General features: G+C 35.9%; 1 long non-coding RNA gene across 1 annotated transcript; it reads left to right on the top strand.

Annotated features, from left to right (window-relative positions):
* Positions 1-1,766: 1,766 nt before the first annotated feature.
* LOC132631939 (uncharacterized) lies at positions 1,767-6,789 on the top strand. The gene is made up of 2 exons (XR_009579184.1): positions 1,767-2,213; positions 6,424-6,789. It is a non-coding gene; the product is annotated as an uncharacterized LOC132631939 (long non-coding RNA).
* The last annotated feature ends 2,551 nt before the right edge of the window (positions 6,790-9,340 follow it).

Genomic DNA, 9,340 nt, shown 5'->3' with positions numbered 1-9,340 from the left:
ATATTTTTTATTGTTTTCAATTGATTTTTTTTCCTCAATATTCAATATTTATATTGACAATAGTGTATCGAACAAATATAATTCATTGAATTTCAGACATGAATTCTCCTTGATGTTCCATTTTTTTTTAGGCATTGGCAGCTGCTACATTCGATATAACAACTGCTCTATCTATGCATTACATATATAAGATTTGACACGGTTTCAGATCAAATTACAGCAGTTGTTCGTGCAAAAGGAAGAAGACGACACTGCCAGAAATAGTCTAAATTAGGTTTATTAGCATTCTATATATTTTGCTAGACTATTTCTGGCAATGTCGTCTTTTTCCTTTTGCACGAACAATTGTTGTAATTTGATCCGAAACCATGTCAAATCCTAACCAAACTGCTTCAAATTTCAGATATGAGCCACGTTCCGGTTCTTTTGAGATATCACCCATGTGAAATAGAGTTCGATTCCGGTAAACCAAAATTTGAATAATCATCTTTTTCAACCTTGAGAGTTGTTATAAAATCGATCCAAAATTATGTCAAATCTCAATGAAATTGCTTCAAATTTCAGATATGAATTCTCCTCGATGTTTCGGTTTTTTTAGGTATCACTCACTCAAAATGAAGCTCGTTTGCGGTAACCCACATTTTTGAATTAGAGCTTCGAAGCTTGTTAATGGCCGTCAATGGCTTCCAGCTCCTTGTCACGACCCAACCCGCCATGACCGGCACCCATCTAAATCCTAATGGGCGAACCAACATACATACCACCTAATCCATTCGATACGGTTTTTAGATAAATCATGCTAAACAATTATTACTTATTTAACAACAAAAGAACAAGTAAATCATGCCACAAATACGGTAGTAAGTGCGGAAGTTCTAATTATTATAATCCCCAAAATCCAAAAGTCATAGTACAGGACTCTAAGCCAAAAACACGTCTAAGTACTGAAATTTGTCTAATAAATATCCATAATGTCTAGAATAAGAAAAGACATCATAAGTAGAAGATCTTCGGGCGGCCTGGCATGAGAAGGAGCTCACCCCAAAATCTGTCAGCAAATATCCTCCACGCTATATGTGACGACGAGTAGCGGTCTCTGTTGACACCCAATTTTGACCCTCCTTTCTTCCAATTTATTTCCTCGAGCTTCTAAGTTGGTAATAAATCAAATGTTGTATTGTTGCTACTATTAGTAACTCAATTAGTAGTAATATTATTCTCATCATCATCATCATTTCTATTAGTGTTATTAATATTATTATTATTTTCCTTCTTTTTCATCATCTTTAAGGCTAGCTCCTCGTGTTCATTTACTTAATCAAGTAGAAATACTATTCTAGTTTTACACTTTATAAATAGCTACTATAATATTTTTACTACAACATTTTTATTTCAATAAACTTTTGAATATCTCATAATTTGTTTAAGTGCTAGCAACTATAATTTTGTTAAGTAATTGAATTACTTAATGTTAATATGTTAATGTTACATGGTATTATATAATATGGCTAAAAGAATACATTCAACTATGAAGCTCAAAGAAATTCAAAAGAAGAAGGATAAAAGGTCAACGTACAACTTTAGCCAACTTAAAGGCCCAAAATTAGTAGCCCAAACGACCCAAATCTTTCCCTTCACCAGCCCAAACCGGAAACCCAACAGGCCTTTTCCAAATAATTCATTTACAGTCTATAATTTTCTCACATATTTGAAAAAGAAATCCAAATCAACCTGTATCTCTCTTCACGTGATGAATTAGTGTTTTCAGAAATTTTTTTGACTTGCCAACTTCTCTCAGACTCTCTCTCCTCACTTTTCTTCAAACCTTCAGAAGACTCTATCATCTTCCCTTCAAAAAATCTCTGACACTTTGGGCAATGACAACTTTTTGCACTTCTCACTCTCAATTTCAAACGGCTCTTGACTTTTCTTTTGAAATTCTAATTCAAATTCCCGCTCTAAGAACCCTAGTTGCATCTATAAATACCAACTGTGTTGCAGCCATTTAGAGGGAGGAGTTTTAGCCGGTGTACACCCACTTGGCAACAAGCTTTTAGCCGCCTCTATCTTCCTAAAACTTACTGTTTTCCTCTTCTTTTTTTAAAGCTCAGCTCTGCCTCTTACCATAACCAAGGCAAAGGCTCTGTTTTCTTACTCCGACAATTGACGAGCAGGTCCGAAGTCGACGCCTTAGTTCACTGCAGACGCAAGAGGTCAGTGGTTTCTTTTTTCTTTTCGACTCCATAGTTTGATTATGTACACATTGAGAAAGTGTTGTTAATTTTCCTTTTACGTTAAAGATATTCCGCATTAGCATGCTTAATGTTAGTCTTTGGTCGTGTTTAACTCGTGTTTGTCATCCTATGTTCATTACTTCGCTAGAAGTCAGGAATTAAGTATTTAATAGATGTGTATGTTATTAGAAATCATGTGCTAGCATCCCTTCTCTTTAGTTGTTTGTAGGATTACTACTTAAGTTCTGGTCATGTAATAAACTACTACTTGCTTAGTTACTGCTTAGTTGTTATTCATGGATAACTTAGGATGCTATTTATGGTTGACTTAGGAAATATATATGTAACGTATGTTCTGAAACTTTGTTCAAGTTTTCCTTTTCTTCACAATCTGCATACCATGTTCAAGTATGTAGTTTGAATTAAAGCCCATATTTGTCTCGCGAGTATTTTTTTTTTTTCAATTATGTCAACCTAATGGTTTAAAGTAAATGAGTTATGCCCTCTAAGGCTTTTGTGTGTCAAAACTTTTAACAGAGCAAAAAGTGTTTACTTTATGAAAGTAATATTCTTATCTTTTATATTTTACCCTCATTTAGAAATCATGTTTGTAGGATTTTAAATATCTCATAAGAAAACAGATTGTGACCAACAAAATGCACGCTTATGTTAATAAGTGTCTCTATTTGTTATTAATCTAAGGTGACATTAGATGGAAGTGAAACATATTTTTTGCCTGCTCATAGATTAAAATGGGAACAACATTGTATGATTCTTTTGAAGTGATGATCTCATTGTTTTTCAAATCTGGTTTGTTGTACCTGATAGCAAGCCTTAATGCTCTTGTGTTTGATGTTATATAAAAGTATCTTGAGTCTCTATTAGGCTACAAAGTTAATAAATCAGTGCTATTCTTGTTTTATGTATCTCATTCTCTTTGTGAGAGCTACGTCTATTCCTCTAGTTTCCTTTTTTTTTTTTTTTTTTTTCTCTTTGTTTGCATATGCACTTGGAGCGAAATCGAGTCTTGGTACAAGACTCACCACCGTACCCGAACATGGAGTCGATATCCCTTAAATGCATCGGATCTACCAAGAGGAATGAGTGAAATTCGCTCAGGACCTTCCATGGCGACTTTCCTCTACCAGTCATGCCATCTTCATTGTTTCCTCTTTTAAATATAATTGCTGCTTTACTTGTGTTTGGTTTATCCCAGGTTGGGATTGTAGGATAAACTTACAGTCAACATAGGTTGTTTAATCATTTAGACTATCCCACTTTAGTTAATAGCTAGTGAAGTACTTCTTTTTTCCCTGTAGAACGTGACTGGGCATGGCTAGAAGTGAACAATGAAAAAGGACTTTTCCTTTTTCACAAAGTGTTTTAGTGCATCTCTGAAAAAAAAAAAAAAAACAAGTTTACAATGTTTGGAAGCCTCCATTCTCGCCAAGTTCCTATTTTAACAAAGAAAAAGATTTTGCTTATAAAGTTACTTTTCAAATTTACATTAGCTAATTTGCATATTTACCTATCTTATCTGATCACTTAATATATTTTTAAGCCGTTAAATCAATTGATACCTAGCCATTGAGTTATTTCAAATGCTTATAAAGACATTGCTTGATCCCACACTTTCTTTTAGTTTAACTTATAATTGAAAACTTTCCTACAAACTACTACCTTATTTTAATAGTATTTTTTATATTTCCCATTTGTAACCTTAATAATATTTACAAGCTATTTTCTTAAATATTTAAAATTTTATAATTGTATTTTCTTAGTCTTAATTAATTAATCTAAGTTTGGTTGGTTAACCGTAGTTAACAGATTTTAGATGATGCTTAACCCCTTCTCTTTAGGATAGTTAGAACCCTTACCTAGAATCACATTAGTTAAGTAGATCATTAATCAGAGTTAATTTTAACATTTACTTAGTTAAAATAGGTGTCCTAATTCACCTTTAAAAATAATTAAGTAGCGACTCCTTAAGTTAAATAATATAGGAATCACCAATATGTTGTACTTCTCTTTAACCCGGTTAAAATGGGGTATAACAGTCTCTATATCAAAATCTGCACTCAAAGAATGCAGCAAAGTAGTATCAGTACAAACACTATGTACCAGTAAGCATCATAGGCCGACTAAGATTAGTATCATGCATATCTTATGAAATCAATAAAATAAACAAGCCAGTCAATCATACATGAATATCAATACATCACAACAAGTCAACCACGGACAATCACAACAAATCACCAAATTGCCAAGAATCACAAACACGTCAACCACAACGGAGATAAATTTACCACTATACCCCCACTCATTGTACACACATGCTATCTGATGTCATAGCTCAGTAGTCATGACTTGCAGGGGATCCATGGTGTCCATGTACCACTCGTTCCGGAACACTCCTCGGACACGGGATATAACAATAAACCTCTCGTTTTCGGAACTATTCTCGGACCACGAGCCCATAATCTAGGCCACATGTGTGCCTTGTCATACCTTTTACAGAACAATGTTTCTTACCTTCTCAATATCCATATTCACCTCATCATTTCATGTCACAATAGCCTCGAGAAGACTATATTAACTTCTCATCACAATAATATCCACTGCAGATTAAATCACACAAGAATAATGGCATGAAGCATACACAACATTCAATCACAAGCACATAGGAGCATAACCACACAATATCATGTAATGAATACTAGACATGCTTTCTCCTAATGAAATCACAAACATACATTCAACTAACCAAAGTCTAACTCAAGTAAATCGTAACCTACCTCAGAGTAGAGCTGGAACAATGCCTGTCAGTCTGCCACAACCTTTCCTTTCCTCAAAGCCTAAATATGTTCACGGTCTAGAATAGAAGACTCAATGAGTCACATTGCTCAATTTGCAAATACCAAGGCAAGAAATACCCTTCCCTCTCCCCATTCTAAGGGTGGATGATTTTCTAGGTGATAGACAAATTATCAAAAGCCCCTAATATTTATAAACCATCAATTTCTTCCACATTCTATCAAACATTCCCATTACAACAATTTTCTAGGGCAAAGACACCATTTTTATAGAACCCTAGGTCTCCAATCTCTTAGTTTATGTCTCTAACTGTTCAATTTATGATCAAGAGCAACTAACCAATGCATTTAGATGATAACTAAGCGATAATAACCATAACCCATCAAGTTTAGAAGGTTTATTAATATTCTAGGGTTTCTATTTCAATTTCACCATTAAAGACCCATGAAGATGATTACAATAACGAAGGGGAAAGGAATGATAGAATGAAAAGCAATGGAACTTACCTCACAAGGTTGTCTTGCCCTAGCTTGAAAATTCTCTCTAAGTGTTTGTTGGGAAGTGTGTTGGGGTGTTATGAATGAGAAAATAAAACTAAGGCATTAAAAACCCGGCTACTACCTTCCGTCGACCGTTGCGGTGGTCACTACGCCGCTGCAGCGGTCCCGCTATAGTGGCCAAGCCACCGCTATAGCGGTCCTAAGATAAATCAGTTCACCGCTATAGCGGTAGCCACGCCGCTATAGCGGCATCGCTGTAGCGGGCAAAGGATAGCAGTACCGCTGCAGCGGTACTCCCACCGCCACAGCGGTGCATTTTGGGCAGTAGCTCAATTTTCTGTCAAGTTTTCCCCCTATCACCCCACATTTCATCCAGGGCCTCAAAACACAACACAAAACATGCATATATACAAAAAGACGCCCTACGCATCCACCCGCGGCCTCGGAATTTCCAATGGAGTCCTAAATTCTCATAACGATCGGAAGGGTCGTTACACTCCTTCTTCACGTTTTTCAGCAACCAAAATGTATATATACTTCAAGTTTAGCTTTCAACGACAATTACACACATAGAAGATGAAGGAATGAGAGAATTTGAGAGTAAAAGAATGATTTTTGTAGAAGAAGAACATGAAAGAAGAAAGAGAGAGAGACAGTTTTTTTTTTTTTTTTGAAAAGTTTAAAACTTAACCGCGAAGTTTTTAAAATTACAAAGAGCCCCCCATGTGTTTGCTAATCCCAACATTAGTAATTTCTGGAGCAAAAATAAATGCAAAAGAAAATGAGGACCCTGCCACTTAGAAAAAAACTTTTGGGGTCCTGTCCTGCCACCTTATTCTTCCTACTAACTACCACTTTCTTGTCCATAATTGCAGGTGCCTATTGAAGAAGTTGGGGAATCCAGTGTTCAGGTACAGCTTCCGTGAAGGGAACAAAGGCGCTCATGTTTTGGCTAAGCTAGGCTCGAAGCTTCCAGTTTGTAATCAACTATGTACTATGCTATATACTCCTGAAACTGCAAAAGAAACTATCCAAGCAGACCAGCAAGGAAAATCAACTACTAAAGTAGTATCATTAGCATCATGTTATATCTTAGCAAGTCTAGGGAACTACTATGTAGTCACTATCCATGATAGTGCTCAGCTGTCTACTACTACTACTACTTCGTCTGTGATGCCGTAATATATTTAATATATATCCATTTTACCCAACCAAAAAAAAAAGTCACATTGACGATTTAATACTCCCTCCGTCCCATAATAAGTGTCACCTTAGCCAATTTTTTTTGTCCCATAATAAGTGTCACCTTAGAAAACTAAGATATAAATTAACTAGTTTTTTCCAATTCTACCCTTAGACAATAAAGTAACATCTAAATGATGATTGGAAAAGTCATATAGTAACTTGGAATTGGTAGATTCCAATGTCAAAAGGTTTACTTCTTGTGCGTGCTCTAATCAAAAAGTAAAAGTAGTTGTTATACCCTATTTTAACCGGAGTCAAAATAGTTTACAACATCCCGGTAATTCCGAGGCTAATTAAAGTTAGCGAGTCGCCACCTAATTATTTATGGTGAATTAGGACACCTAAAGTTCATTAATGTTATTTTCTAAAGTTAACTCCGTTTTACTATCTACGAAACTTAAAATTCTAGGCAAGGGTTCAATTAGTCCAAAGGGAAGGTATTAGGCATCCTTTAAGACCCATTAACAATGGTTAACCGACCAGACTTAGAGTTAATTTAATTAAGGCTAAAAATATATAAATACAACATTTTGAATGTTTGGGAAAATAGTTTGTAAGCATTATCAGGATTTCAAAATGGAGAATATAAGGCTATTATTTAAATTAAAATAAAGTAGTAGTTTATAGGAAAGACTTTAGCCATATTAAAAAATATGCTGGATTAGTCAACATGTTAATAGGAATTCAATGATCGATTATTAATTCATTTTTTAACTGCTTAGCTTATTAAGTAATAAATAAGATCAAGAAGGCAATAAACAAATTAACTCCCTACTACTATGTGAAAAGTAGTCCAAGAATAGAACTACGTCTTTTATGAAAGTTGGGTCTTGTTTGGGAAAAATAAAGATATGAATTAGGTTTGGAAAAAAGATTCATCACTATTAGAAATGGTCATCTATTGCCTTTAAATAGAATTAACCATAAAACTAAAAAAAGGGTTTATAAAATAATATTAAGTTATAATTTAAAGTAGGCGGATAATTTGAAATCGGATTTAATTCTTGATCGGATTACTCAATCCATTTTAGACTTATAAAAGAGCAATTAACAGAAATTTCAAACTGACGAAATAGGCTAAATTATTAAACCATGAAAGAAAATTCAAATTCTAACTACCCGTTATCACTAAACTATCCCACTAATTATATTAGAGTTCGTCTAATAGAATTAAAATCATGCTATCTCAAAAAGTTCACTACATGTTCAATCTACCAAGACTCCCGGCGAACCAGGGACGGAGTACAAATCCAATTTTTCAAAGTTTCTCCTGGTTCGGCACCCCAGATGGTCGGTGTCTCGGTGTTGTGAGTAGTTGTAGCAGCAATCTTCGTTGGTGCTTGTCTTTGGACTGTTCCCACGGGAGCAACAAAAATTGATGACATGCCCCTTTCTATCTTTCCAATCGGCGCACTGGCTCCTTTCAAATCCTTACCTTCCTCAACAGTTATCATGTTCACATTGGCATTTTCGTGAATAGGTAAAGGATTGTTGTCCACATTGGGTCGAGCTCCAGTGAGTTGGATCGCTCCTTCCTTAATCAAGGCTTCGATTTTGTTTTTGAGACCATAACAATCCCCAGTGCCGTGCCCAACAACTCCAGAATGGTATGCACAGCGTTTGGAACCATCAAACCATCTTGGAATAGGATCGGGAATTTTTCCTTCAATCGGTTGTATCACGCCTGCTGCTTTCAGTCTTTCAAATAATTGATCCAAGGGTTCAGTGAATCGAGTGTAATTACGGGTATTTTTTATTTCAGGGTTTGATCGGGCTTTAGGTGTAGCATGTGATCGATTTTGATAAGTTGGAGCTTGAACAGATTGATATGGACGTGGGTTTTGGTATAGAGGTGCTCGGTGTTGGTAGTAGTTTGCTTGGGCGTTGTAGACAGGGTAAGGGGTTAGTGGAGCTTGGTAGGGTTCAACGTATTGGTAAGGGTAGAAAGGTTGTTGTGGATGGTTAAAGTATGTAACGGCTTGGCTTGGCTTGGCTTATGTCCTTGGATATTCATGACTGCAGCTACATCTTCTTTCTTCTTTTTGGTCCCGCTGATAGAACCAGATTGAATAGCTTTGTTTACAGCTTGCAAAGCATTAAGATCCTGATTTTTTTCCCGATTTGATTCCTTCTTCTAAGGCTTCTCCCATTCTGACAACTTCTGTGAATTTTTGTCCCATCACGCCTATTATTTTCTCATAGTATATGCCAGCCTGGCATTCAATGAAGGTAGCAGTCATTTCTCTATCACTCATCGGGGGGTTGAACCCTGGCTGCTTCTGACCTCCACCGCAGTGCATACTCACGGAACGACTCAGTTGACTTCTTAGTTAACTTAGTCATGTAGACTCTATCTGGAGTGATATCAGTGTTGAAAATGAATCGGTCCATGAAGTCTTGTGCCATATCACTCCAACCACACCATTTACGGACATCTTGTTGCGTATACCAAGTAAGAGCCTCACCAGATAAGCTTCTTATGAATAGCTTCATCCTTATATTCTGATCTCTACCTACTCCAACCAGTTTGTCACAATAAGCCCTTAA

The sequence above is a fragment of the Lycium barbarum genome, chromosome 3 (genome assembly GCF_019175385.1).
Source record: "Lycium barbarum isolate Lr01 chromosome 3, ASM1917538v2, whole genome shotgun sequence".
NCBI classification, from domain to species: Eukaryota; Viridiplantae; Streptophyta; class Magnoliopsida; order Solanales; family Solanaceae; genus Lycium; species Lycium barbarum.
This window is presented reverse-complemented; position numbering and strand designations above follow the sequence as displayed.